This window comes from Neophocaena asiaeorientalis, unplaced genomic scaffold (assembly GCF_003031525.2).
Source record: "Neophocaena asiaeorientalis asiaeorientalis breed wild unplaced genomic scaffold, Neophocaena_asiaeorientalis_V1.1 scaffold915, whole genome shotgun sequence".
In the NCBI taxonomy this organism is placed as follows: domain Eukaryota; kingdom Metazoa; phylum Chordata; class Mammalia; order Artiodactyla; family Phocoenidae; genus Neophocaena; species Neophocaena asiaeorientalis.
This window is the reverse complement of record NW_020172448.1, coordinates 223,740-247,973: the sequence shown is the minus strand read 5'-3', so window position 1 is coordinate 247,973 and position 24,234 is coordinate 223,740. Positions and strand designations below refer to the sequence as shown.

At 35.6% G+C, this 24,234-nt stretch overlaps 1 protein-coding gene across 3 annotated transcripts in view; it reads left to right on the top strand.

The window, feature by feature from the left end:
- NRIP1 (nuclear receptor interacting protein 1) overlaps positions 1 to 24,234 on the top strand; it is a 96,094-nt gene that overhangs the window by 29,417 nt on the left and 42,443 nt on the right. For 2 of the 3 annotated variants that reach the window (XM_024737341.1, XM_024737339.1), the window contains exon 3: positions 17,497 to 17,620. The exons of the other annotated variant lie outside the window; for it this stretch is intronic. The gene's annotated coding sequence lies outside the window, so the exon portion shown is untranslated. The remainder of the gene's footprint in view (positions 1 to 17,496; positions 17,621 to 24,234) is intronic. 3 annotated transcript variants of the gene reach the window in all.

The following is a 24,234-nucleotide window of genomic DNA, read 5'->3' as shown; positions in this document are numbered from 1 at the left end:
AGGCTTGGGAAGTTAACCTTATAGGCCGCCCGGATGCTTTTAGGCAGTCAGTATAGAGAACCGTTACTTTATTACCTAGGGTATAAAGTTTAGAAAATATTAAGCCTTTTTTGTTTTTGTTTTTTTAAGGCTTGCTTTTACTTTATATTACAGACAAAAATTCTGAAAGAAAGTCTGTGTTTATTCTAATAGAAATAGATATAACCTGACAGTGAAAATTATTAAAGTTACACTGACGAGTGTATTAAAAATATGTGCATGGAGGTTTTGTATTAATACTGAGTTCATGCTAAGCTGCCATTTTCACGGTAATTTCAGGAAATAAGAAATGGATAACATTTTCATTTTATTTAAGTACTCCCATGAGTTTCTATTAAGGGTGAAAACGTCATGACAGTATTTGTTACAAAGTCACATCCAATTTAAACCTAGTCTGGTGACCACAGAATACTATTATTTTAGCTTAAATCTTCTACAAAATAATGTAACGTCTTTTCCTCTTGGTTACTTTAATGTAAAATGAAGATAATCATGCTTTTTTTTTTTCCACCAAAATTGTCTGAAATAAATCTATGTGAACTATTTAAGACGTTCAGGTTTCAGCATTTAGATTTTTATTCTGATAGGCTTATCACATGATCACTAGTCACTTGCTTATAAGCTTATATTTTAAAAGAAAACATTTATTAGGGATAGGATTCCCATTTTCTCCTGGGAGAAGGCAGAAATAGTTGTTTTCTTTCTTTGTTTTATTAAAAACGATAATTAACCCAAGGGATATATTTCTCTCTTACCTCTTACGCAGACACTTAAAGAGTTGCCACCATCATGGCCACAGTTCAACATGTGATGAGGAAAATGCTGGTCTTAGAATCGTAAGATTTATATTTGAGCCATAGCTCTCCATGGGGACTGCTTGCAAATTGCTTAACCTGAGCCTCAGTTTCTTGATCTGAAAAAGGAGGATACAACCTACATCACAGGAATAGTCCACACAGTAAATGAGGAAATAAAGTTCGTTGTCACCAATGTAACGTTCTAGAAAGATAACATGTTATTGACAATGTTGTTAATTCTATATTTTTCAAAAGAAATAAGTTTTTGGATGACCACTGTTTACTCAGTAGCACACCCTTCTAAATTAGGATCTTTTCTTACACACATTTTGCATTTTTCTTTCTTTGTTTCTCCCCCACTTTAAGAGTTTTCATAAACTCTGGTCTATACTTTTGAATGCCTTTCAAATTTGAACCAGTTAACATCTGCCACCTACTGACCCAGTTCTCTCCACTTCCTCTAATCCTGCCCTCCACATACACAGTTGCTTGTTTTTGCTGGGTGATTAAACTGGCCATCATTTGATTTTCAAAGATCTAGATTAATACAGGGTTAGAAACAGCAGCTTCTGAATGCATCTGAACTGTATTTTTAGCAAGGTGCGTAACAGCCAGTAATAACCTCCCCCCCAGAGAACAGTTAGTAAAACCCCACGTGGACTTGCTTTTTCTTTCATTGTATAGCATTTATAGGTTTTAAAAGTGATTTCTGCTCACATATCCAGATTAAAAACATTTTTTCAGTACGTATGAGTTTGTGAAATAACTCACCCCACGTGTAAGTACTTCAAAATGCATGCCCTTAACTACTATTTGAATTTTTATAGATTTGTACTTTTGCTGACTGCAAGAAGATAAAAGACCTAGCGCCAGTTCTTACTGGGTCAAGATTTATTTTAAAGTATCAACATTTCCTCAGCTTTTTGATACTTAAAAAGTCATACAGATTTTCCTGCAAAGAGGTTTAACAGGCTTTATTCCAGGAAGGAAAATTCAGGATGCTTATGCTGTGGTAGTAACAAAAACAGTGTACAGTTGACCCTTGAACAAGACAGGAGTTGGGTCACCAGCCCCCCACCCTGTGCATTTGAAAATTTGCATATTACTTTTGACTCACCCCAAACTTAACTACTAGTAGCCTACAGTTGACCATAAGCCTTACCGATAAAATAGTCAGTTAACACGTATTTTGTAGTTAAATGCATTATGTACTGTACTCTTACAATAAAGTAAGCTAGGGAAAAGAAAATGTTATTAACATAAGGAAGAGAAAATGCATAGTACTGTGCTGTATTCATCCATATGCTAAGTTTACATCATCTGTTAAGATGAATTGTCTGTCAGTAGCTACGTCAATATTATATGATGTAAAACGTTGTAGATGTTGTATGCTTTATTAACATTAGACATCAAACATGAAAAGATCATGTGAAAATTTCATATTTATTTGCAGACATAACAATACATACGTTGATAATGAAGAAGAACGGTGTGGTCACTTTATGGTAGCCTAGTGTAATCAATACAGTTGTTTCACGGCAGCCCAGCCTATACACTAATGAATGAATCCTTATAAAATTTTTATGGCATACCGTATTACACTCATGTTCGGGGAGCATACTGTACAGTAATGTAATTCTTTGAAGGCAAAGTTATAAAACAGAAAACACATTATTAATTTTATGTTAAATATCACTCACCTTATGCCTCTGTAAGGATAGACTAGTATCTACGTACATTTTATACATTCATGACATACCTTCTTAATTTTTTGATATTTCTAGTCTAGGTGGTTTGTCTGAAACTGTTTCAAATTGTCACAAATCTCAAAAAAATGTCCAGTATATTTATTGAAAAAAATCCACATGTAAGTGGACTCATGTAGTTCCAAACGAGGGTCAACCGTTTTTGGTGAATTTGTTAATAGAAATTGACAGAAACTAGTCTACCCTAGAAATGTATTTTTATTTAAAGAGGCTAGTGGGGGCAGTAAGGACTAGTATATATATTTGTGTCTTCAGCCTAGCTCTAGGTGCAGAAAATTTGACTGTGATCTAAAAATAGACTATTAGTTTTTCGTGAAATGATCAGGAGACAAGTTGACCAAGGCAACTGGTTTGCCACGGTAGAGCCTTTATTGGGCAGTGGTCTGTGGAATGCATTGTAGAGGCACACTGACCTGAATCGGAATGATGGTGTACTCCTCACCTGCTGTATGACTTTGGGCAACCCACCCCACTGTTCTAAGCCTTAGTTTCTTCATCCGTAAAGTTACATAGTATCTATTTTATAGGTAACAATTAAAGGAGATAATACATGACTTAACACTGTTGTCAATAACTGGTGTTATTTGCCATCTAGTTAATAAAAGTTAATCATAATAGCTGGGAATTAACCCTCCAAATAGTTGTTTTAAAAACTTGCATTCCATGTTGAGAGTCATTAAAATATAGAAATATATTTGTGGCTTTTAAAAAGTCTTTAGAAAGCCATATTCAAGTCAAAGCAGTATTTACAGGTAAGTGGATTGAATTTGACAAGGATTGAGACACTGTGGTGTGTGTGATGGTTTTGAACAAATGTGAATCCTAAGTCTGCCACGTACTTAGTGACTGTTGGCTTTGGGCTAGTGATCTTGCCTCCTAAGGCTCAGCATTCCCATCTGTAAAATGGGGATAATTTTATAGGGTTGTTTTGAAAATTAAAGGAATTAAACCGTAGAAAGCACAATGCAGTCCCTGGCACATGGTCTGTAGTAATTTTTAGCTGTTCTTTTTAGTCCACAGATAGATAACTTTTGGACACGGCCTTGAGTACTTGTGGGAAATATAGTTCCTAATTTTTTTTGATTGAATGGTTAATGTTGAAATTTTGGGAGTAAATGGTTTTTTATTTGTATAACATTTAGTTGACTTACATTAAAATAAAATACTACAGTGTTCTGAATCTCTTGTAGTAAAAATGGCACCTAGTTTATGTTTTGTAAAAATAGATGTTCACACTGCATCTGCTACGGTCTGAATGTGTGTCTCCCGCAAATTTCATATGTTAGAATACTAACAGCGCTCCCACCCACTCACCCAAGGTGATGGTTTTAGGAGGCGGGGCCTTTGGGAGGTGATTAGGTCATGAAGGAAGAGCCCTCATGAACGGGATTAATGCTTATAAAAAGGCTCAAGAGAAATCCCTTTCCCCTTCTACCGTGTGAGGTATAGTGAGAAGATGGCTGTCTGTGAACCAAGAAACAGGCTCTCCCCAGGCAATCCGCCCTCACCTTGCTCTTGGACTTCCCAGCCTCCAAAACTGTAATAAATTTGTTGTTTTATAATAGAATACCAGCCCATGGTATTCTATTATAGCACCCTGAATGGCCTACGACAGCATCCATTTTTGTGGTCACTCCATGGCTTTGTGCTTTTAATCCAGTCTTTATTCGTGCATCTGCTTTCCTTCCTGTTTCATTTCCTGTATGTGGAGTGACCCAAAGAAAAAACGAGGTAGAGCAGGAAGAGGCAAAGATTGTACCAGAGGTCAGTAATAGTCAACCCTAGGATGATCAGATGTACTTTCTGCATTAAAGCCCTCAGTTAAGTTGATTCATGACTACTTTTTGAAGTTTCACCAACACAATAATTTGTATTGCTTTTGTTTACTGTTGTAAAATGTGGTGAGAAGATTTTAAAGGAAATCTCTGCTTTTCTCAACAGCTTTCAATAATTTTATTTAGAGCTGTATAATTTTTCAAAATGACAGCTAATAAAAGATTGCTAATTATATAATTACCATATATTATAGGTATAATATTTAGGATAGAGTTAAGTGTATTCTATATAAAGTTAATTTTTTATATCCTCTATTTTGGGCCCAGTATGTCTAGAGTAAGTTATTCAATGGTATAGGGATTTTACCTTATAGGAATTTTCAGTTGATAAGACTTTTATGAGGAGGCATAAAAGGTTTGGTAGGTTGTTATACTGAGAACATGAAGAGTTATTAGTTTTGAATAGCTGTAGTTTGGGCTTTGTTAACGACTAATGGGTTGGCTTTGAGTTAAAAAGCAAAACCTGATGACTCTAAGCCCTTTGACTCAAACTGTAACTGACTGTCAACCCACCTTCTTTTCCGATCAGGGATGAAGGGGTGCATCTCAAATGAATGAAGGTGTCCACAGCTGCCTTCCCGTGTGTGTTCACACACAAAGGAAGCATAATTATTTTATTTAATTCATCATCTGATTTTATTTGGCCTTGGGAACTCCTCACCTCCCTTCTTACCACCTAATTTTCTCTCTCTCCTTCCCTTTCTTCCTTTCTTTGGGTGAGCACTAATAGTTTTGCAGAATCTGGCTAGGCATATAGTGGTTTAGAATATAATTTTATTATTTGAAGTATTTTAAAGCTCTGTATTCGGAATGCCTTTGCTTTGGTGATATGTTTACTTTCAATTCTTAGTTAAGAACAAACGCACTGTTTATACAGTCATTCCTATGAGGAAATATGATTCACATTGAGAGATCTTGTTTATTGTCATATGACATGTTCTCTAGGCATGCAGCATAGAAAAGGGAGAAAACATCCCACATCCATCTTCACTGTAGCTCGACTTGACACATTTCGGGAAACTGAATATTTGAAAAATGTTTCTGTGTTGATTAAGATATAAGTAATAGAAGACCTTACTAAAATAGCTTAAACAGTAAGGAGTATATTATGTCTCACTCAACAGGAAGTTTAGATTACTGGTCGTTAATTAATTGTCATAATAACGTTATCAAGGACCCACGAGGTATTTTCCATATTTCTTCTCTGCCATCTTGAGTGTTTTGACAATGTCACTCTTCATGGTTGCAAGATAGCTATTTTTCCATGCCACTTTTTTTTTGAAGTGGGGAGAAACATTTTCTAGTAAACTTCATTGGCCATAATTGTATCATAGGCCTGTGCCTAAACCCCTTTCTGGCAGAGTAAACATACTTGCCTTAAGCAGCTTGACCTAATCAATATTCACCTTCTAAGGGTAAGAGGGTGAGTGTTCTGCCAGCCAGTAAGAAAGGGGGAGGCTCTGAGGATAGAGCAGTGAACAGAAGGGGAAAAAACTGCTGCCCCCTTGGAGCTTACATTTTATTGGTGAGAGAGACAAAAATATAAAGCAATTCAATTTCATGACCTCTTATTAACAAGTGCTAACTTAAAATTAGAGAAGGGAACATGGAAGGTCTGGGATGGGGTGTGCGTGCAATTTCAGATTATGTCCAGGGAAGTCTCACCCAGAAGATGGCTTGAGTAAAGGTTGAGTTGGCGTGGGAGCTGATGATGCAGCTCTCTGGGGAGAAGAGTGTTCTAGTTAAACGCCCTGTGGCTGGAGTGGGGTGAATAAGGAAGGATCACAGGAAGTGAGGTCAGAGGGGGAAGCCACTAGACAGTTTTGAGCAGAGGAGTGATCCAGTGTAACATTCTTACATAATCACTTTGGCCGTTGTGTTAAATGGACCAAAGGGGCGTTAAAAACAGAAGCAAGGAAACCAGGTAGGAAGCTTTTGTAATAATCGAGGGGAAATGGTGGTGACTAGGATGGGAGCAGTAAGAAATAGTTGGATTCTGAATATTTCTAATGGAAAGCCCACAGAATGTGCTGAGGAGTTGGATGTGAGGTGTGAGAAGAGGAGAGGCCTCTAGGATGACAGCCAGGGTTTGAGGCCTGAACAATTAGAAGAATGGAGTTGATATTATCTGAGATTAGGAAGAACAAGAACTCAGTTATTGACATATTAAATTTGAGATGTCCAATAAACAATTACGTATATATATATTTCTTGAAGACAGATCAATATATATTTTTTAAAAGGATGACTTTGGCCATTAATAACAGGAAAAGGCTTCAAAAATGTGTATATATTCAAACAACAGCAATAAGGAGAGAATACAAAAGGGGGAAATAAAAGTGTTATGCGGGGGCAGGACTATTTTACGTTCCATTGAACAAATACAGGGAAACACTGGAACTAATTTTAAAATAGAGTATTCAAAGAAACATTTATACACTGAGCATTTATTTAGTGCCTACTATATTTTAGTTTCAAAAATTGCCTATTAAATATATTTATTCCTTGAGTCAGTACCTCAGTTTTGAAGCCCCAAATCATGTTAAAAATACACGTGAAAAAAAGAAATACACCACAAGGACCAATGATACGGATTTAGAGTATGTCTGTTTACTCTGAACATGATGGCAATAAGTGATCCTTCTAAAGACGTTCTGCCGTTAACTGTCCAGGTTATCCTCCCACACCCCAACTTCCTCAGTATTGTGCAGCCTATAGCTAATGCACAGGCATACTATTCAGTAGTGATCCAAGTCCGGAGAAAGATCAGTACAGTATACCTTAGGCGAGTTTATCCATGTGAACGGCTTTTCTTTTGAAGAGGAATTAGTCCAAGATGTCTTTTAACCAGGTTATTGCACTTACATTTAACAAGGATGCCGCACATAGCTACGGTTTTCAATCTGCGTGCATCACATAAAATGCTGAGAAGCACCTTGTAAAGTACCTTTCATATTATAGGTGCTCAAGAAATATTTAGGTAGAAAATTTGATTTAGAACATTATCATTTCTAATTTATTTAAAAAATTAAAAAAAATATGGGACATGAAGTAATAGGCATCGCTTGATAAAATGTGCCCTATCCATAATGTGAGGTTGTTGAGAAAACGAATTATAATTGTTTTGTCAGAAAAAAGTACTGTGTAATAAATACACGAAATTATTTACTGAGCAAAGAAATACTGCTCTTTAAAATGGATTAGGCTTTTCTCATCACACTTTTGGCCAATCATGGTGAATATATGACCTTTGGCCTATATGACCAGTGAGGGAAAATGTGTATATTTAGAGGGGAAATCTATTTGTTCAGAACATGAAGTGTACTGAATTACTTCAGTTTACCTATTTCTCGTGTTAAGTAATTTTTGCAAAATGACCATCTCTCAAGAGAGAGTTCTGCAAATTTACAGTAATGAAGCAAGCACTTATGTTAGTTTCATTTGCGACCAAATTGATGGTAGATATGAATTAGACTCATTCTTTGATTGACCAAGCTATAAGTTTGTAATCTACAAATTTGCTTTCAAGTTCTTTAGAGTGTATTTCTTTATATTCTCCTTTGCTTTTGTTTTTTTAAAAAAAGGAGAGTTTGCAAAATCTATTGCCCAGCAGTTAGCATTTGTTCATGTGTGCAAATGATTAAGATGCTTACCTAAACAAGATTCTTGTCAAAGTAAAACTTATAGCAGCTTACTTTTTTATTATGTAAACATGAATGATATAAACAAGGAATATATTTAAATTATGAAGCACCATATCAAAGTGATCTCCCGAGAACCCACCAACCAGCATGGGATCAGGACTTTACTAATAACCGTTGCATCTGTCAGCATGTGCCTCTCCTTGCCTATACCTTTACCCTTACTGCCCTCCCTAACCCCCCAGCTACTCTTCAATTTTGTGTTAATCATTTACTTTATTTTTATTATCACATGGTTTCTTAAATAATATGCTGTTTAATTTTACTTTTTTTTAAGTTTTGTAAAATTGGTAGCATACTGTGTGTAGTCTTCTGAGACTTTTTTTTTCCATTCATTGTTTCTTGGACATTTATTTATATTGTTGAATGTAATTGTAGTTCATTTATTTCACTGCTGAGTAATATTCCATTGTATGAATTTATTTTCTGTCCTGTTGGTGGACATCTGGGTTATTGTTGTTGGGTTTTTGTTTGCTCGTTTTACTCATTTTTGATATATCTATTTTGCTGTATCTATACATTGATACAGATGTGTCTGTGTATCAGCAATCATTTGTATGTGTACTGGTGTACATGTGCAAGACTTGAGGAGAAATACCTAAGAGTAGAAGCATAGAGAATGTTCAGCTGTATGGAATAATGCCAAATTGTTTTCTGAAGTCTTTGGAAGTCTTTTACCTTCCACTAGCAATGTATCAGAACCCCCTGTTGAGCCAAATCATTGCCAAAACTCAGAATTGTCAGGCTTCTTAACTTCTCCTTATTTAGTGGCTGCAAAATAGCATCTTATTATGGTCTTAATTTGCTTTTCTGTGATTGCTGATGAGGTTGAACATCTTTTCATGTGATACTCAACATTGGTATTTTTCTTACACAAAATGCTTGTTCATGTCTTTTGTCCATTATGTACTTAAGATCGTACATTAAATGCAGTTATTTTTTTAAATTAAAAATTTTTAAATAACACACAGAGAAGTTGCAAGTACAGTAAAGATACATTTTTTTCCCCTGAAGATTTGATTTGATGCTCCATCGCCCCTAAATAAATGAGTGTGTGTTTCCTGCAAAAAAGAACATTATCCTAAAAACCACAATAAAAACCATTAAAATCAAGAAATTAACACTGATGCATTGCTACCATCTAATCCTCAGGTCTCATTCACTTTTCAAAAGTCGTCCCAATAATGTCCTTTATAGTAAAAGGTTCCAATTTAGAATCACGCCTTGCATTTTACTTGTCACATCTCTTTAGTCTTTTTTTCCAATCTGAAACCATTCTTCAGCCTTTGTTTGACTTGTAAGACCTTGGCACTTTTGAAGACTATGTAGGCCAGTTATTTCATAGAATGTCTCTTCCTTTAGGTTTGTCTGCTGTTACCTTATGAGTAGATGTAGGTTATGAATATTTGGCAGGAATATCACAGATGTTGCACTGTCTTCTCATCTTGTAAGGTGGCACCTGGTTTCATTTTGACCTATTACTGTTGAAGTTCACTTGGATTACTTGATTCAGAGGATGTTGGCCAGGTTTCTCTACTGTGAAACTACTCATTTTTCCTCTGTAATTAGTAATTATTTTGTGTGAAGGTGCTTTGGAACTGTAAATATCCCCGTCCTGGTCAGACTCTCATTTAATTAATTAATTTATTTGTATCACTGTGAGCACATGATTCTGTGTTTTATTCAATGAGCTATAATGCATTACTGTTGTTATTTATTTTGATGCTCATCTTACCCTGAGTTAGCCGGTGGGATCCCCTTCAAGTTGGCTTCTGTGTCCTTTTGACATGTCATTCCTCGACCATACTGCTACCTCCAGTTTCATTCCCATATTATAGAGTTAAACCACATTTTTTCCCTTTTTTGTACCTCCTCTCTAACAGTGGGAAACTTGCCTATTGTTATCCTAAATTTACTTACTTATTTGATCAGTCTCCCTCCACCACCCCACGATTCTATTTGAGCTTCAAAGCCACTGATGTGGAAGCCCTCCTCACCCGACTTGGAGTCCTACATTGTACAGCACGGTGTATCGTGCGTCTCTTTATGGGCACCCTGATCAGGCGTTGACACCCATCATTGGACCACTGCCATGCAGGGTTCTGCTCACCCTAAACCACCCTTCCAGAGCTTGGGTGTGGACTCCCACGCCACATTGTCCCCTCCCTTCACCACGGACACTTGCCTCATCCTGCTTGGGCTCTGACTCCCCTTATTAGGGATGCCCCTTTGCATTTTTAATTAAAATGTTATACCACACACACACACACACACACACACACGCACGCACACACATACATTCTGGGTACCAAAATCTTTTTTGGCAACGTGCTTTGTGGTATTGTAGTTTATCTTTTTCTTTGTTGTATTTGTTGATGAATGGAAGTTTTTAAGTACGATGCAGTTGAAGTTATTAATCATATGCTTTATAGTCACCCCTTTCTATGTCCTGAGAAAACCTTCGCTACTCTGAGTTCATAAAGGTATCTCTTATATTTTGTTTTAAAAATGTTAGAGGGCTTCCCTGGTGGCGCAGTGGTTGAGAGTCTGCCTGCCGATGCAGGGGACACGGGTTCATGCCCCGGTCCGGGAAGAGGCACAACAGTGAGAGGCCCGCGTACCACAAAAAAAAAAAAAAAAATGTTAGAGACTTGATTTCTCTCCTTAAAACTTGAATTCCTCTGGAATGTATTTTTTATATATCATATAGTAGAGATCCAATTTCTTTTTCTCCCCCCAAATGGATAACCAGTTGTTTCACCACTATTGAATAATTCCTCCTTACTTCAGTGATCTGCAGTGCAACTTTTATTAAATATCATTTTCCTTATGTGTGAAGGTCTGTTTCTTCTCCAGTGGTCAGTTTGTCTCTTTTCCAGGAGCACACTAACTTAATGGGGTAAAGCTTTAAAATAAGTCTCCATATAGGTAGAGCACATTCTGTACAGTATGCTTTTTCTTGTTGGATGGCTTGTCTCTTACGAGCTTTTGCTGTCCCGTTGTAAATTTTAGAATCATCTTATAAAACCTTTGGATTTCGATTGGCATTGCGTTCAGTGTATTGGTTCAGTTTGAGGAGAATTACCACATTATAGTATTGAGTCTTTCTATCAGGAACATGGTATGTCATCCCATTTATTTAGGTTGCATTTAATAATGTCTTCCAATATTTTCTCCATATAGAATTTGCAGTATTTACAAGTTACTTTTGTTCTTTCTTGTTGGATGTTTTTTAAATGTTATTTTCTGTTTGTTACTGGTGTGTAAAAACACAGTTGATTTTCGCATGTGATTTATATTTAGTTACAATTAATTGAATACTAAAACCTGTTCAGATGAAATGTCAGACATGCTCAAAAGCAAATAAGTCAGATTAGAAGTCCAGGTTTCTACTCTGAAATTACTTTTGATATTTTAATAATTTCTAGCTAATCATCGTGGTTTTTTTACAGCTTTATTGAGATAATTTACATACCATAAAATTTACCCATTTAAAGTGTTATTTATAGCCACACGGGTGTGCAGCCGACACCACCATTGAATTTTTGAACGTTTTCATGAACCTAAAAGGCATCCCATACCCGTTGGCAGTCACTCCTATCCTCCTCCATCTTCAGCCCTAGGTGATTACTGATCTACTTCCTGTCTCTGAATTTGCCTATTCTGGACATTTCACATAGATGGAATCATGTAACACATGTTTTTTTGTAGCTGGCTTCTTTCACTAAGCATAATAATTTGCAAGATTCATCTATATTGTAGCATATATCAGTAGTTCATTCCTTTTTATGGCTGAATAATATTCCGTTGTATTGAATGTTACCACATTTTTGTTATTTATTGGTTGATAGACACATAGGTTACATCTAATTTCTGGCTGTTATGAATAATGTTGTTGTAAGCATGCATATATAGGTTTTTGTGTGGACATAAGTTTTCCCTTCTGTTTATACCTAGGAGTAAGAATTCTGGGTTATATAGTAACTCTATGTTTAACTTTTTAAGGAGCTGCCAAACTTTTCCAAAGAGGCTATGCTATTTTATTTTATGTCTCATCAGCAATGTGTGAAGGTTTCAGTTTCTCCCTATCCTCCCTAACCTTTGAATTATTCAGTCTTTTAAAAAAAAAATATCTATTCTAGTGGGTGTATATAATGAAATCTCGTAGGTATATTTGCATTTCTCTGATAGGTCATGATGATGAGCATCTTTCTGTGTATTTACTAAACATTCATGTATCTTTGGTGAAGTCTTCAAATCTTTAGCCTGTTTTTTAAAATTGATTTATCATCTTATTCTTGAGGGCTAAGGCTTTTAATATGCTGGATACCGTTTCTTTATCATGTATACATGATAAAGAATATATAGAGAAAATATTTGCAGATATTTTCTCCCATTATGGGACTTGTCTTTTATCTAAATTGTGTCTTTTGGAGAATTTGATGAAGTCCATTTTTTTAATGGATTGAGCTTTTCTTGTCATATTTAAGAAATCTTTCCCTGACCTAAGCTCACAAGATTTTTTTTTTTTTTTCCCTTATGCTTTCTTCTAGAAGTTTTGTAGTTTTAGTTCTTACAGTTTGAACTATGGTCTATTTTGGGTTACTATTTTTGTATGTTGTGAGGTAAATGTTTATACTTATTTATCAGTTTATTTTTGCATGTGAATATCCAGCTGTTCCTGCACCATTTATTAAAAAGACTTTTTTCCCCATTGAATTGCCATAGCACATTTGTTGAAAATCAAATGACCATGAATGTGAGAATTTATTCTGGGCTATCTATTCTGTTTCATTATCCAAATGTCTATCTCTATGCCAGTATCACACTGTGTTGGTTATTAGAGCTTTATGTAAGTTTTGAAATTAGGTGAAGTCCTGCAACTTTAATCTGCCTTTTCAATATCGTTTGGATATTTTAGGTTCTTTAGACTATCATATATATTTTAAGATCAATTTCTACAAAAAACAGCATGATGGGATTTTGATAGATCAATTTAGGGAGAATTGCCATCTTAACAATACTGAGTCTTCCAGTCCATGAACGTGGAATGGATCTTTGGTTATTTAGACCTTTAATGTCTCTTAACAGTGTTTTGGATTTTAAGTGTATGGCTTTTGCATTTTTAAATTAAATTTATTCATGTCTTTTATTTTTTGCTACTATTGTGAGTGAGGGGAACTTTTAAAATTTCATTTTTGGATTGTTTTTTGCTAGTATATAAAAATGCAATTACTTTTTATACATGGATCTTGTATTCTACAATCTTTCAAAACTTTCTTAATTTTAATAGCTTTTTTGTTTGTTTTGTTTTATTTGCTTCCTTAGGATAATCTACGTACAGGATTATGTTGCCTGCAAATAAAGAGTTTTTTATCTTTTCCAATCTGTATGTCTTTATGTTTCTTGCCTGATTGCACTGAGTAGAATCTCTGGTACAGTGTTGAATAGTAGTGGCTAGAGCCGGTCGTCCTTGCCTTTTCCCCAGTGTTAGAGGGGGAAAGCATTCAGTCTTTCACCAGAAGTATGGTATCAGTTTTAGGCATGTGTCCCAGAAAGGAAAGATTATTTCACTTTGAAATAATCAACTAATGTAATATACCTTATCCAAAGAATGTAGGACAAAACTGCATGATTATCTCAATAGACACAGACAAAAAAGAAAGGAAGGAAACAGAAAACAAAATAACGAGTTTAAACAAAAGAGAGAGAGAGAGAGAAGAAGCTACTTTGTATAAAATGGTGAGGAAAAGCTACTGTGAGGAGATGAGGAAAAGCTGGCATCTAAAAAACCTGGAGGCCTTAAAGTCACACAAAGAATAAAGTGGAGAGTAAGTAGTTCAGCACTAGGGTTTGCACTTGTCCTGTTCACTTTGTAATTCCAATACCTAGCACAGTGCCTTGCCCCTATAATTTGTTCTAATATCAAATACATAGTTTAGTATCTTGCTTTCTTGGCAGTCATATTCTGATCCTTGTATCATGTCATTAAATATTCTTTGGAAACATATCTTTTAATGATTACATAATATTCCACAGTATAATTATAAGAAAGTTATTTGAATGTTTTATTATTCATAGACATGCTTCCTTCCTACATGATTTACAACACACCTGGCATATTTCATTGATTTGGATTTAAGGCTCATTTTTCCATTTACTAATAATCTATGATAGTGGTTTATTTTATATTATCTTTTGCTAATTTTTATTTAAGTATTCTTATAATTTATCCTTCCTGTGGTCATATGTTTAGCTCAAAAGGGTTATAATAATGCTTTAATAGAGACCAACCATTAAAACAATTCTAGAATGTGGCAAAGTATCAGACATAAACTGTGGGCACTGAATATTTTTTCCTCTCTACATGGAAAAATGTAGACTCGTGAACTTTATGTACTATTGCCAGGTGTTTTGCACTACCCAAATTGAGACTATGGTAAGTGAGTAGTACTAGAAAAAAGTCAGGGATTATGTTCCAGAGAACTGCCAAGGCCCTGTCTTGTTTTCAAGTAAAATATACCAGAGTTTGAATTCCACTTTAAGTTCTGACTAGTTTTGTGATTTGGGGTAACTTAAACTCAGTTTCCTCATCTATAAAATGAGGATTATAATCATCATCTCATAGGGTTGTATATAAACGGTTTAGTGCAGTGTTTGTTAATAGTAACTGCCCAGTATATGAGAGCTGTCACTACCTTTTGTTTAAGTTTCTCACTGCCGAGGGAGTGCTGGTAAGAGTGGTAGCAGGAAGGGTTCCTTATACTTCAAGGCTCTGTCAGCAGATACCAACCAGCTCCTCTGAAGGTATTTACTTTTACTCTTGTCAGGAATTGGTCGTTTCCTTTGGTGAATATGCCTGTTTAGAGACTATTTCTTGTCTGCTCATGTGCCAAATAAGATACAGCCAAAAAGGTGGTATTTTATTTTATTATTTATTTATTTTTTTAAATTACATTTTGCAACTTTTTGTTTTTTAATCAATTAATTTGGCTGTGTTGGGTCTTCGTTTCTGTGCGAGGGCTTTCTCTAGTTGTGGCAAGTGGGGGCCACTCTTCATCGCGGTGCGCGGGCCTCTCCCTATCGTGGCCTCTCCTGTTGCGGAGCACAGGCTCCATACGCGCAGGCTCAGTAGTTGCGGCTCACGGGCCTAGTTGCTCCGCGGCATGTGGGATCTTCCCAGACCAGGGCTCGAACCCGTGTCCCCTGCATTGGCAGGCAAATTCTCAACCACTGCGCCACCAGGGAAGCCCCAAAAGGTGGTATTTTAAAGTAAATTAAGTTAGACCTTTTGACGTCAACTTGTAGGTTACTCCTCCCATCATCCATAAATATAGTTATGGTTACTTTCTTTTCCAGCTTGAAAACAAAAGGTAATACATGTTTTTTTCAAGCAGGAAAGAAATGTGACTAAAAATTGAACAATTATAATGTTGACAAGGGGCAAGATGGGGTTGTCTTGGGTATAGATTCTGAGATTGGGGACTGGGAATTTAGGACATTTCCAAGGCCCCTGGCGCATTCTAATAGAAATACTAAATTGATTGTAAATATGGTTATTTTTAAGTTCACGGGTAAAGTACTGCCTTGTAGTTATAGATTATCAGAAGTGATTTTTCCCTACTCTCTCAGAATTCCTATCAGGATTTGTAGTCAAGGTTCAGTTTGAGTCCAGGATCTATAATTTGGGGCATGACACTTAACCAGCCCTGCACACTGTTTGTTTCTCCTTCATAAAATGGGGTAATGCCTTCTCTGCTTGTTTCACTGAGTTATGAAGATTCAGTGAGGTCATGTCCATGAAGTGCTTTGTAACTGGTAAAGCATATAGCTTACTAATTGTGACGCCAGTTCATCCTGTCAGACCTGCCCTTTTCTCACTATTGTTTGTTAGGTCGCTGGTGAGGGTGACATGATAACCCAGAAATCTGTAATGTGCACTACATCCTAGGAGTGTTCGTTTTATCCATATACTAGGGAGTGGACAGTGGTAGGCTGTTGCTATTTTCATCCTTTAATTTGTTTTGTTTATTTACAAAAGTAATATGCACTTATTGTAAAGAAACTAGAAAATATAAATCAGGAAAAAGGAAAAGAAAAAATCAGTTCTGCAAAAATAATGACTATATCTATTTTTGTATAATTTTAAAACAAAGATTCAGTTATGCTGAGCATGTTTCCCGTTTTTATCACTTAATATATAATATAGTATATTATTCCATGAAACTTATTTACCTTATATAACATTTTAATGGCTATGTAGTACATATTGATATGCTTATAGCTAGATATTTGTACATATCCTCTATTTTTTTTTCCAATTAGGATAAATCCTACACTTGGAATTGCTACAGCAAGGGGTATACAACATTTTAAGAAATATGATTTCTTTTTGCTTCATTGAGATGTAATTGACATAATAAACTGCATATATTTAAGGCACACAGTTTGATAACTTTTGACATGTGTGTACGTATGCCCATGAAATCAGCACCACAATTAAGATAATACTCTTTTGTAATCCCTTCTTCTTGTACCTTTCCACCCTGCTATCCCCAGGCAACCACTGATCTGTTTATACTCTCCCTGTAGATTAATTTGCATTTATTACATTTTTATGCAAATGGAGTCACACTATGTATCCCTTTTTGTCTGGGTTCTTGCATCAGCATAATTGTTTTGAAATTCATCCATGTTGTTGTTTATATCAATAATATATCCTTTTTTGTTGCTGAATAGTAAATATGTCATTGTATGGATATACCATAATTCATTCACCTGTTGATGGGCATTTGAGTTGTTTCCAGTTTTTGGCTATGAAAAATAAAACTGCTTTGGACATTGGTGTACAAGTCTTTCTATGGACATAAAACATTTGATATTTATTACCAAATTTTGTGCTGAGAAGGTTACATAGGTAGTATTTTGAAACAGGCAAAGCTTAATATGAAAGAAACTAGCTATTTTTTTTCTTCCTTTTAAAAAAAATTTTGGAAATATATCCTTGGGAGGATTTAGAATTTTTACATGTAACTTAACTGAATTAGTTTGATAGAAAATTGAAATTAACCAAGGTTAATAAGTGCATCCTAGCAACTATAAACCTTTTTCACAGTTTGTTTTCTTGAAGCATCTACTTTTATCAAGTAAATGTATTATCTAGAAACCAAAAACCTTTTGCTTTCCTTTAGTGATCAATTTATATTTCATAAACAGCCCATATTTTTCTGTCAAATGACTCTTTCTGTATTGAACTTGAACAAGAAAAGATACTGAGAAAAGTTTACAGAACTTCACAAAAGATATTCCAGAATCTGGTGTGGAATTGATGCCAGACTATCTGTTTCCTCTTCTTAAGATACACACTAGATTGAAGGAGGAGTGGGGAATCTGAAGACTCCAAATGGCATCAGAGCTACTTTTCAACAGCCTTCTCAATTTCCTTTCTCAGAAAGCAGAGACTCAATCCTTGGAGACGGATGGTGAGAATATTTTTCCTGAGTTCATAAGGCTTAATCATCGTGACTTTAATATATTTCAGACAGTCCTTTCTTAGTTACCAATTAGCTTATAATCACCAGATTTGTATTTTGTGCTTTATCTGTGCAAATTACTTCATTAGGCAGTGTTTTTTGTTTGTTTGTTTTTTTAAGTGAATAGGTTACACTCTCATAGCTAAGGAACTTACAGGGAAAGAATAAATATAGATAGGTAAATAAAATCAAACAGCGGAAAGAGGTTAAATGCCATGAGAAAAACACAAGCAATATTCTTGAGAATTCACAGGTGTAGATTACTTCTGGAGAGAGGGATTAAGATGTTTGAACGAATAGCATTTATGTTGATGATGCTTAATTTGTTTTTACCAAAAACAAGGGAAAATGGATAGTTAATAGAAAACCGAAAATAGCAATCTGATTTCAGATAAAAAAGTTAATTATTGTTTGGAGGAAAAATAGAAGGATATTTGGTTATTGTGGGCTTATTATAGTATAAGTCAGTGATTACTTTTTGAATTATGGTTACCTCTTACAAGGCAAAAATGGTTACCTCTTACAAGGCAAATGATACTATATCAGCATTTCTGAGAAATGATTTAAAAATCTGATTAAATTATCATAAGTAGGTGGGCAATGCAACAGAAAGAGATGAGTGAGTGGCTAATTCTACTTGGATTAACTTGCTTGTTTTCTGGTATAGCTACAACCTAAATGAATCGGTCAGGTCTTAAGCTCTTGGACCTTATGCTGCTCACGCGTGGGCAGAAGAACCACAAGTAAACTGGGAAAAGCCACAGTGATTGATTATTGTGCTCATAATTAGTTGTTTGGAAGAGAGATAGCAGATAGACTATCCTAAATTCATGGTGTTTTAGTGGGCCATGATGTTTCAAAAGGGGGATGGCAACTTTGAACCAGATTTGTCCTCTACCTGTAAGCATAATATGGTTGGCACAGTGATAATACTAACTCCTTTTCCTTCACTGTTGTGATTATGTTCAGAAAATCTAGTGATGAAGTTTTTATTTTAATCATTCTACTTCTCATTTTAATTACTCTGCTTATTCTTTCTTGTAATTTCAGCAAGGAAATCTTTAAAACATTATACTTATTAAATAAAAATGCTACAAAACTATTAGTAATTATTGGTTGCTAGTCAATTTTTCACATTATCACATATTATTTTTTCCTCTAAATTGAGATTTTAAATCTACCTAACTTTTATTTATAAATATTAAAAGTTCTTTCATTCAGGTATAATTATGTGGTAATGTCTGATAGTCTGAAATCTGCTTTTATATTTGTTGAAACATAGTTGATATTGAACCCCAATTGTCAACTTCTAATTCTGTTAAAATGAAAATTATAATTATGCATACTCTTGTGACCAGCAAGATATAATTATATCTTGTTTGTTGTTCTTAATTTTCATCACTCTTGTTTTGTGGTAAGCACCAACCACTTTTGACAGTTGGTAAATAAATTGTAGATAGCCAGATGGTAAATATACATAGCCAATAAATTGTCCTTGAAAAATGATCAAATCTAGATCTTTCTTCCAGATAGAAGATGGATTATTTAGAATACACAATGAACAACTTTGAAAGCAATTAAAGTTGAATTATTAGTGATTATCTATATCATTTACATTTCAAGATTTTAAAAGTGAATATGTTAAGTGTGTTTTTTTGAAAGTGTGTTTTGTTAAACAGTTTTTCCTTTTGAATGAGGAACCCGTGGTCAAATAAGTTTGGGAGATGTTGCATCATAGTATATAATACCTGTTCACTAGGACTTACATTAGCCGGTGGACTGTCAGTCTCCAAAAGGAGTATCTAGTCCTCTTGGACAGAGATACTGTCCTTCAGATATAGAGTCCAGTACTCTGTCGTATAGCTAGTATACGACAGAGTACAGTTGAAGACTCTGGACTAATATATTTCATAAGGTTTTACTATAGTTTGTTTGTCATACAGCTCCACTTTGAAACCAGTCGTGTTATATTTTTAGGTATAGTGATGTCCTGAATGAGAGGCCAAAGAGGACGACTGGGAAAAAAGGAAAAGGATTTGATTAATTGAATATTGCAAACCATATGAAACATGAAGTGTTTATAAAGCTTCTTAGTATCTTAGACCAAGATTCCCTTACTCACTTGATAGCTCCCCCTTTTGAAAGAAATAGTCATCCCATCTAAGTCACAAAATAAAATCACCCTTTATTGTACTTTAGAGGACTCCATGTGCTTTCTGTGCTCTGTTCACCTCAGTGTGTAACATTTATTAGCTAATTTTGATAAATATTGATAATACAAAAGTTAATATCTTGGGTAGAATTAGGTAGTTGACCATAAATCAGTTTAGTTTAAAACACTTGAATATACTCATTTTCTAAGTGGAGTTTTTTTTTTGTTATAGCTCATGATTTCTCACTGAGATTCTGAGTGCTTTTTTGTACAATTTTCCCTAGTTCAGTTAAGTTGTTGGTGACTATTTCAACAGCTGTCTTAAGTGTTAAAACTTTTATGTCCTATATAGTATCTATATGAAGAGATGAAAATGTGGGCTGGTGAGTTCTAACAGATTGGGTTACCAGGTTGGAAGTGAGGCTAATTGTCAACATGGAAAGTCTTCCCCAAACTTTATATAACACTCCTCAAAGTAAGGTTTTTAATTTAACAAATAATACTTTAAAAAAGGTGTTTAAACTTCTATACAAAGTTTTCAATGAGGACATGGTACTGGTGAAAGCAAGATCAATCCAGAATCTGGGTGAGTCACTGGGGTTGGGGTTGATTGCCGTAAACTAGCTTGGCTATCTCACTGATGTTTCCCTGGATTCGTGGACAACCTGGGCAAGAAAATTTGGGTGTTCGGCTCAAATGAAGCATCGTTAGTTTCCGACATAGCTTCCACCCACTCTTTAGTTTCCTTTCCCATGACCAGCATCTTGGTTCAGAGTTCCTTTCTCATCTGGAGCTCTTATGCTGCTAAGCCTCCATACTGATGTCCTTGCTTCAGTCTCTCACAGGTGCTAGATCTTCCCCAGACTCCAATTTGCTGTGTTACTCCTTTGATCAAAATAATTCAACGATCCCAGTAGCATAATGACCATAGAAAAATAACAGACCTTCTTTAATCAATCCTAATTTACCATTACAATGGGAAACATTCATATAATTAACATTTTTCTGAATTTGATGTCTTTGAAGAATTGATTTTCCATAAGTCTTTTACTTAATACCTTAATTGACATAACAAACATTATTTTGGGAGGAAGATTCCCACTATACCAAGCCTCTGGGTCAACCAAGGTTTTTTTCCCTCTCCCATGAAATGTTTCAAATGAAGTAATTAAAATAATTTTAAAATGTGTTGATTAAAGTGTCAATTCACTTTCTCTTCTTACACAGACCGTAGTCTTTTTTTACTTAAATTAACCGTGTTGAACCTGATAATTTTCCTTGATTCTCTGGTACCTTTGCCCTTGAACCACGTGGCCTGTGGTTTGCACATCTGAAATTGGTGTGATTCTAACAGTAGAGCTTATTATGTACTTTATTCAGTTAATTAGACTCTCCCCATTCTAGATTAGAGACCTACTAGTAATTTTCAAACCCTATTTATTTTCTTTTTTGCATTTACTTAATAGATAGTACAATCTATGCAAGCTTCTAGCTTGAAGCTTTTATCTCCCGCTATTGCTACTCCCTCATTCCTGCCATCTTGCAGCCTGTCCACTAAGCTTCTCGAAATATTTGTGGTGATGGGCGAGTTTTTGTTTTGTTGTTTTTGCTTCATTATTTTAGTAAATCACTTTTATTGTGTTTTTAAGAAGCTTCTATCTATGGCAGATGGGAAATTAAGAAACAAACATACAAATTATACATCCAATTCTTTCATCATTAAATTCAAAAGACGTCAGATTACTTTGTCAAATTGTATAAAAGTTTCTAATTACTTGTAATTTGTGTTCTTAAAGTGGATTACCTAAAGTTTCTAGAGCATACTGTGTACTGCTGTGCTTCCCTGCTGGGACTGATGCTCCTCCCACTGCCTAAAGGATGCTTTTCGCTTCTTTTCAAATTGGCAAAGCCTCACCTTTGTTAGAGCCAGTTTACATGCCACCTCTGTGGAGTGCCTTCACTAAAAAAAGTGTTGCCTGCCTTCTCACCCCATCTTCTTCCCAAGAATTTGCCCTTCCGTGCTTTTTTCCACTTTGTTCATACCTTCTCTTATAGTACTATCTCATTATGTCACTGATTATATTTTTTCCTGACAAGATTGGGTCCACAAAAGGCTAGTTTATCGCTTAATTATCCTTCTCTCCTTAGCTCTCAACACACAGCAGCTTCTTTATAAATATCTGTGGAGTCGTTACTTCGTGTAAATTCAGAATAGCACTGACTATGGAAAGATGGGAGATATTTCATATCCCCTGTAGGCTTTTTAAAAGGTCATGCTTTTCTTTTCCCACCAGAGTTTTGGAAGCATTTCTGCACAGAGAGCAATGTTTATCTGTCATAGTTATAATGTAAGTTCTTGAGAATCAGGAAGTAGAGATTTCATTTGAAGAGTAAAACCAAGATTGTATTTCTCAAGAAGCACTTCTTTACTGTTGTGGCCCAGCAGCAGTTCTCAAACTTCTTGTCTCAGGACCCTTTCATACTCTTAAAATATTGAGAACCCCAGAGAGTTTTTGTTTATGAGGGTCATATCAGCCGATATTTACCATATTAAAAATTTAAACTGAGAAAAGTTTTAAAACACAGAAGTACACAAGGATGCACTCCAGTAGCCATCAACACAGTGCCATACATCCTGTAGCCCCAGACAACTCCACTGTAGAGTTATGAGAGAAAGAGACAAGAAAGCAGATAACAGTTTAGTGTTATGAAAATAGTATTGACCTCACGTTCTTCCTGAATGGATCATGGGTACCCTTGGAGTCCCTGGACCACACTTTGAGAACTGCTGCTTTACAGGAATTCACTTTAATTGCCAACAGAATATTCTGTATTTTTCTTTCAATAATGTTTTAACCTAGCTTTTGTGTTTGTGGGTTAGTATTAATAAATTGCCTTTTTTTTTTTATATGTCTGCATGGTCTATCATGTTACCCACTCTTCTATTAATGTCTAGACATAGAATGTGCTGGAACCTATTACCAGTGTTGGCTTGGCAGCTGTAAGACGGAGATGCTTACTCAAGGAGAAGTAATTTTATTTGTGGATACTCAGTAAGATCATTCCTAGTTATGCCCTGTCAGTACCCTGGCTTTTTTTTTTTTAATTAATTTATCTTTTAACATCTTTATTGGAGTATAATTGCTTTACAGTAGTGTGTTAGTTTCTGCTGTATAACAAAGTGAATCAGCTATATGCATAGGTATATCCCCGTATCCCCTCCCTCTTGCATCTCCCTCCCACCCTCCCTATCCCAACCCTCTAGGTGGTCACAAAGCAGCAAGCTGATCTCCCTGTGCCATGCGGCTGCTTCCCACTAGCTATCTATTTCACGTTTGGTAGTGTATATATGTCCATGCCACTCTCTCACTTTGTCCCAGCTTACCCTTTCCCCTCCCCGTGTCCTCAAGTCCATTCTCTACAGCTGTGTCTTTATTCCTGTCCTGCCCCTAGGTTCATGAGAACCTTTTTTTTTTTTTAAATTCCATATATATGTGTTAGCATACAGTATTTGTTTTTCTCTTTCTGACTTGCTTCACTCTGTATGACAGACTCTAGGTCCATCCACCTCACTGCAGATAACTCAATTTTGTTTCTTTTTATGGCTGAGTAATATCCCATTATATATATGTACCACATCTTCTTTATCCATTCATCTGTCGATGGGCATTTAGGCTGCTTCCACGTCCTGGCTATTGTAAATAGTGCTGCAGTGAAAATTGTGAGTACCCTGGCTTTTAAGTGCTAACCCTTTTTATGACTTGTGAACCTCCAAATACTTCTTCTGTGATGATTCTCTGTACTCCAGAGGGTTTGGAGATTTGGTCATTTTCTTAATTATTTCACAAAGTAAAGTTTGTATCTTTTTCGGGTGAGTTAGAAGTCTTCCCTTGGAAATCTTTTCTTCTGGTCTCCTTTGTTTGACCTTCCCCTCCATTTGCCTCAGCCTGATCCCTGATGCTGGCTCTCCTTTTCCGAAAGTGCTGTCTGCTTTTTGGTAGACAGTTACTTGGCCCTAGTGACTCCTGTTCTTTTTTACTCCCTACCCTCTTACCTTGGCTGATACTCCGTTAAGTTCTTTCTGAGGTCTTAGCAGGACAGTTAGTCTCTTACACTATTTGATGACTCTCTTCAAATTAAAAGGGTACTTACTGGTTCTTCCCCGGAGAGTTTTGGGAATGCATTGTGTGTACCTGTCAGCTGCATGGGAACACCAAGATGGCTGCTCATTCAGACTCTTGTTAATTCACTGACAGTTCAATATTCTGTTTACGCATCATCTTTTTATTGTGTGGTGTCATGGTGTGAGCCGTAATTTGGGGATTTATCATTATGAGTGATAAACTAGAAGCACAAAGCTGATAGAATGTTGGGGACTTTTTATTTTTTAATTCTGTGTCCTAAACATAGT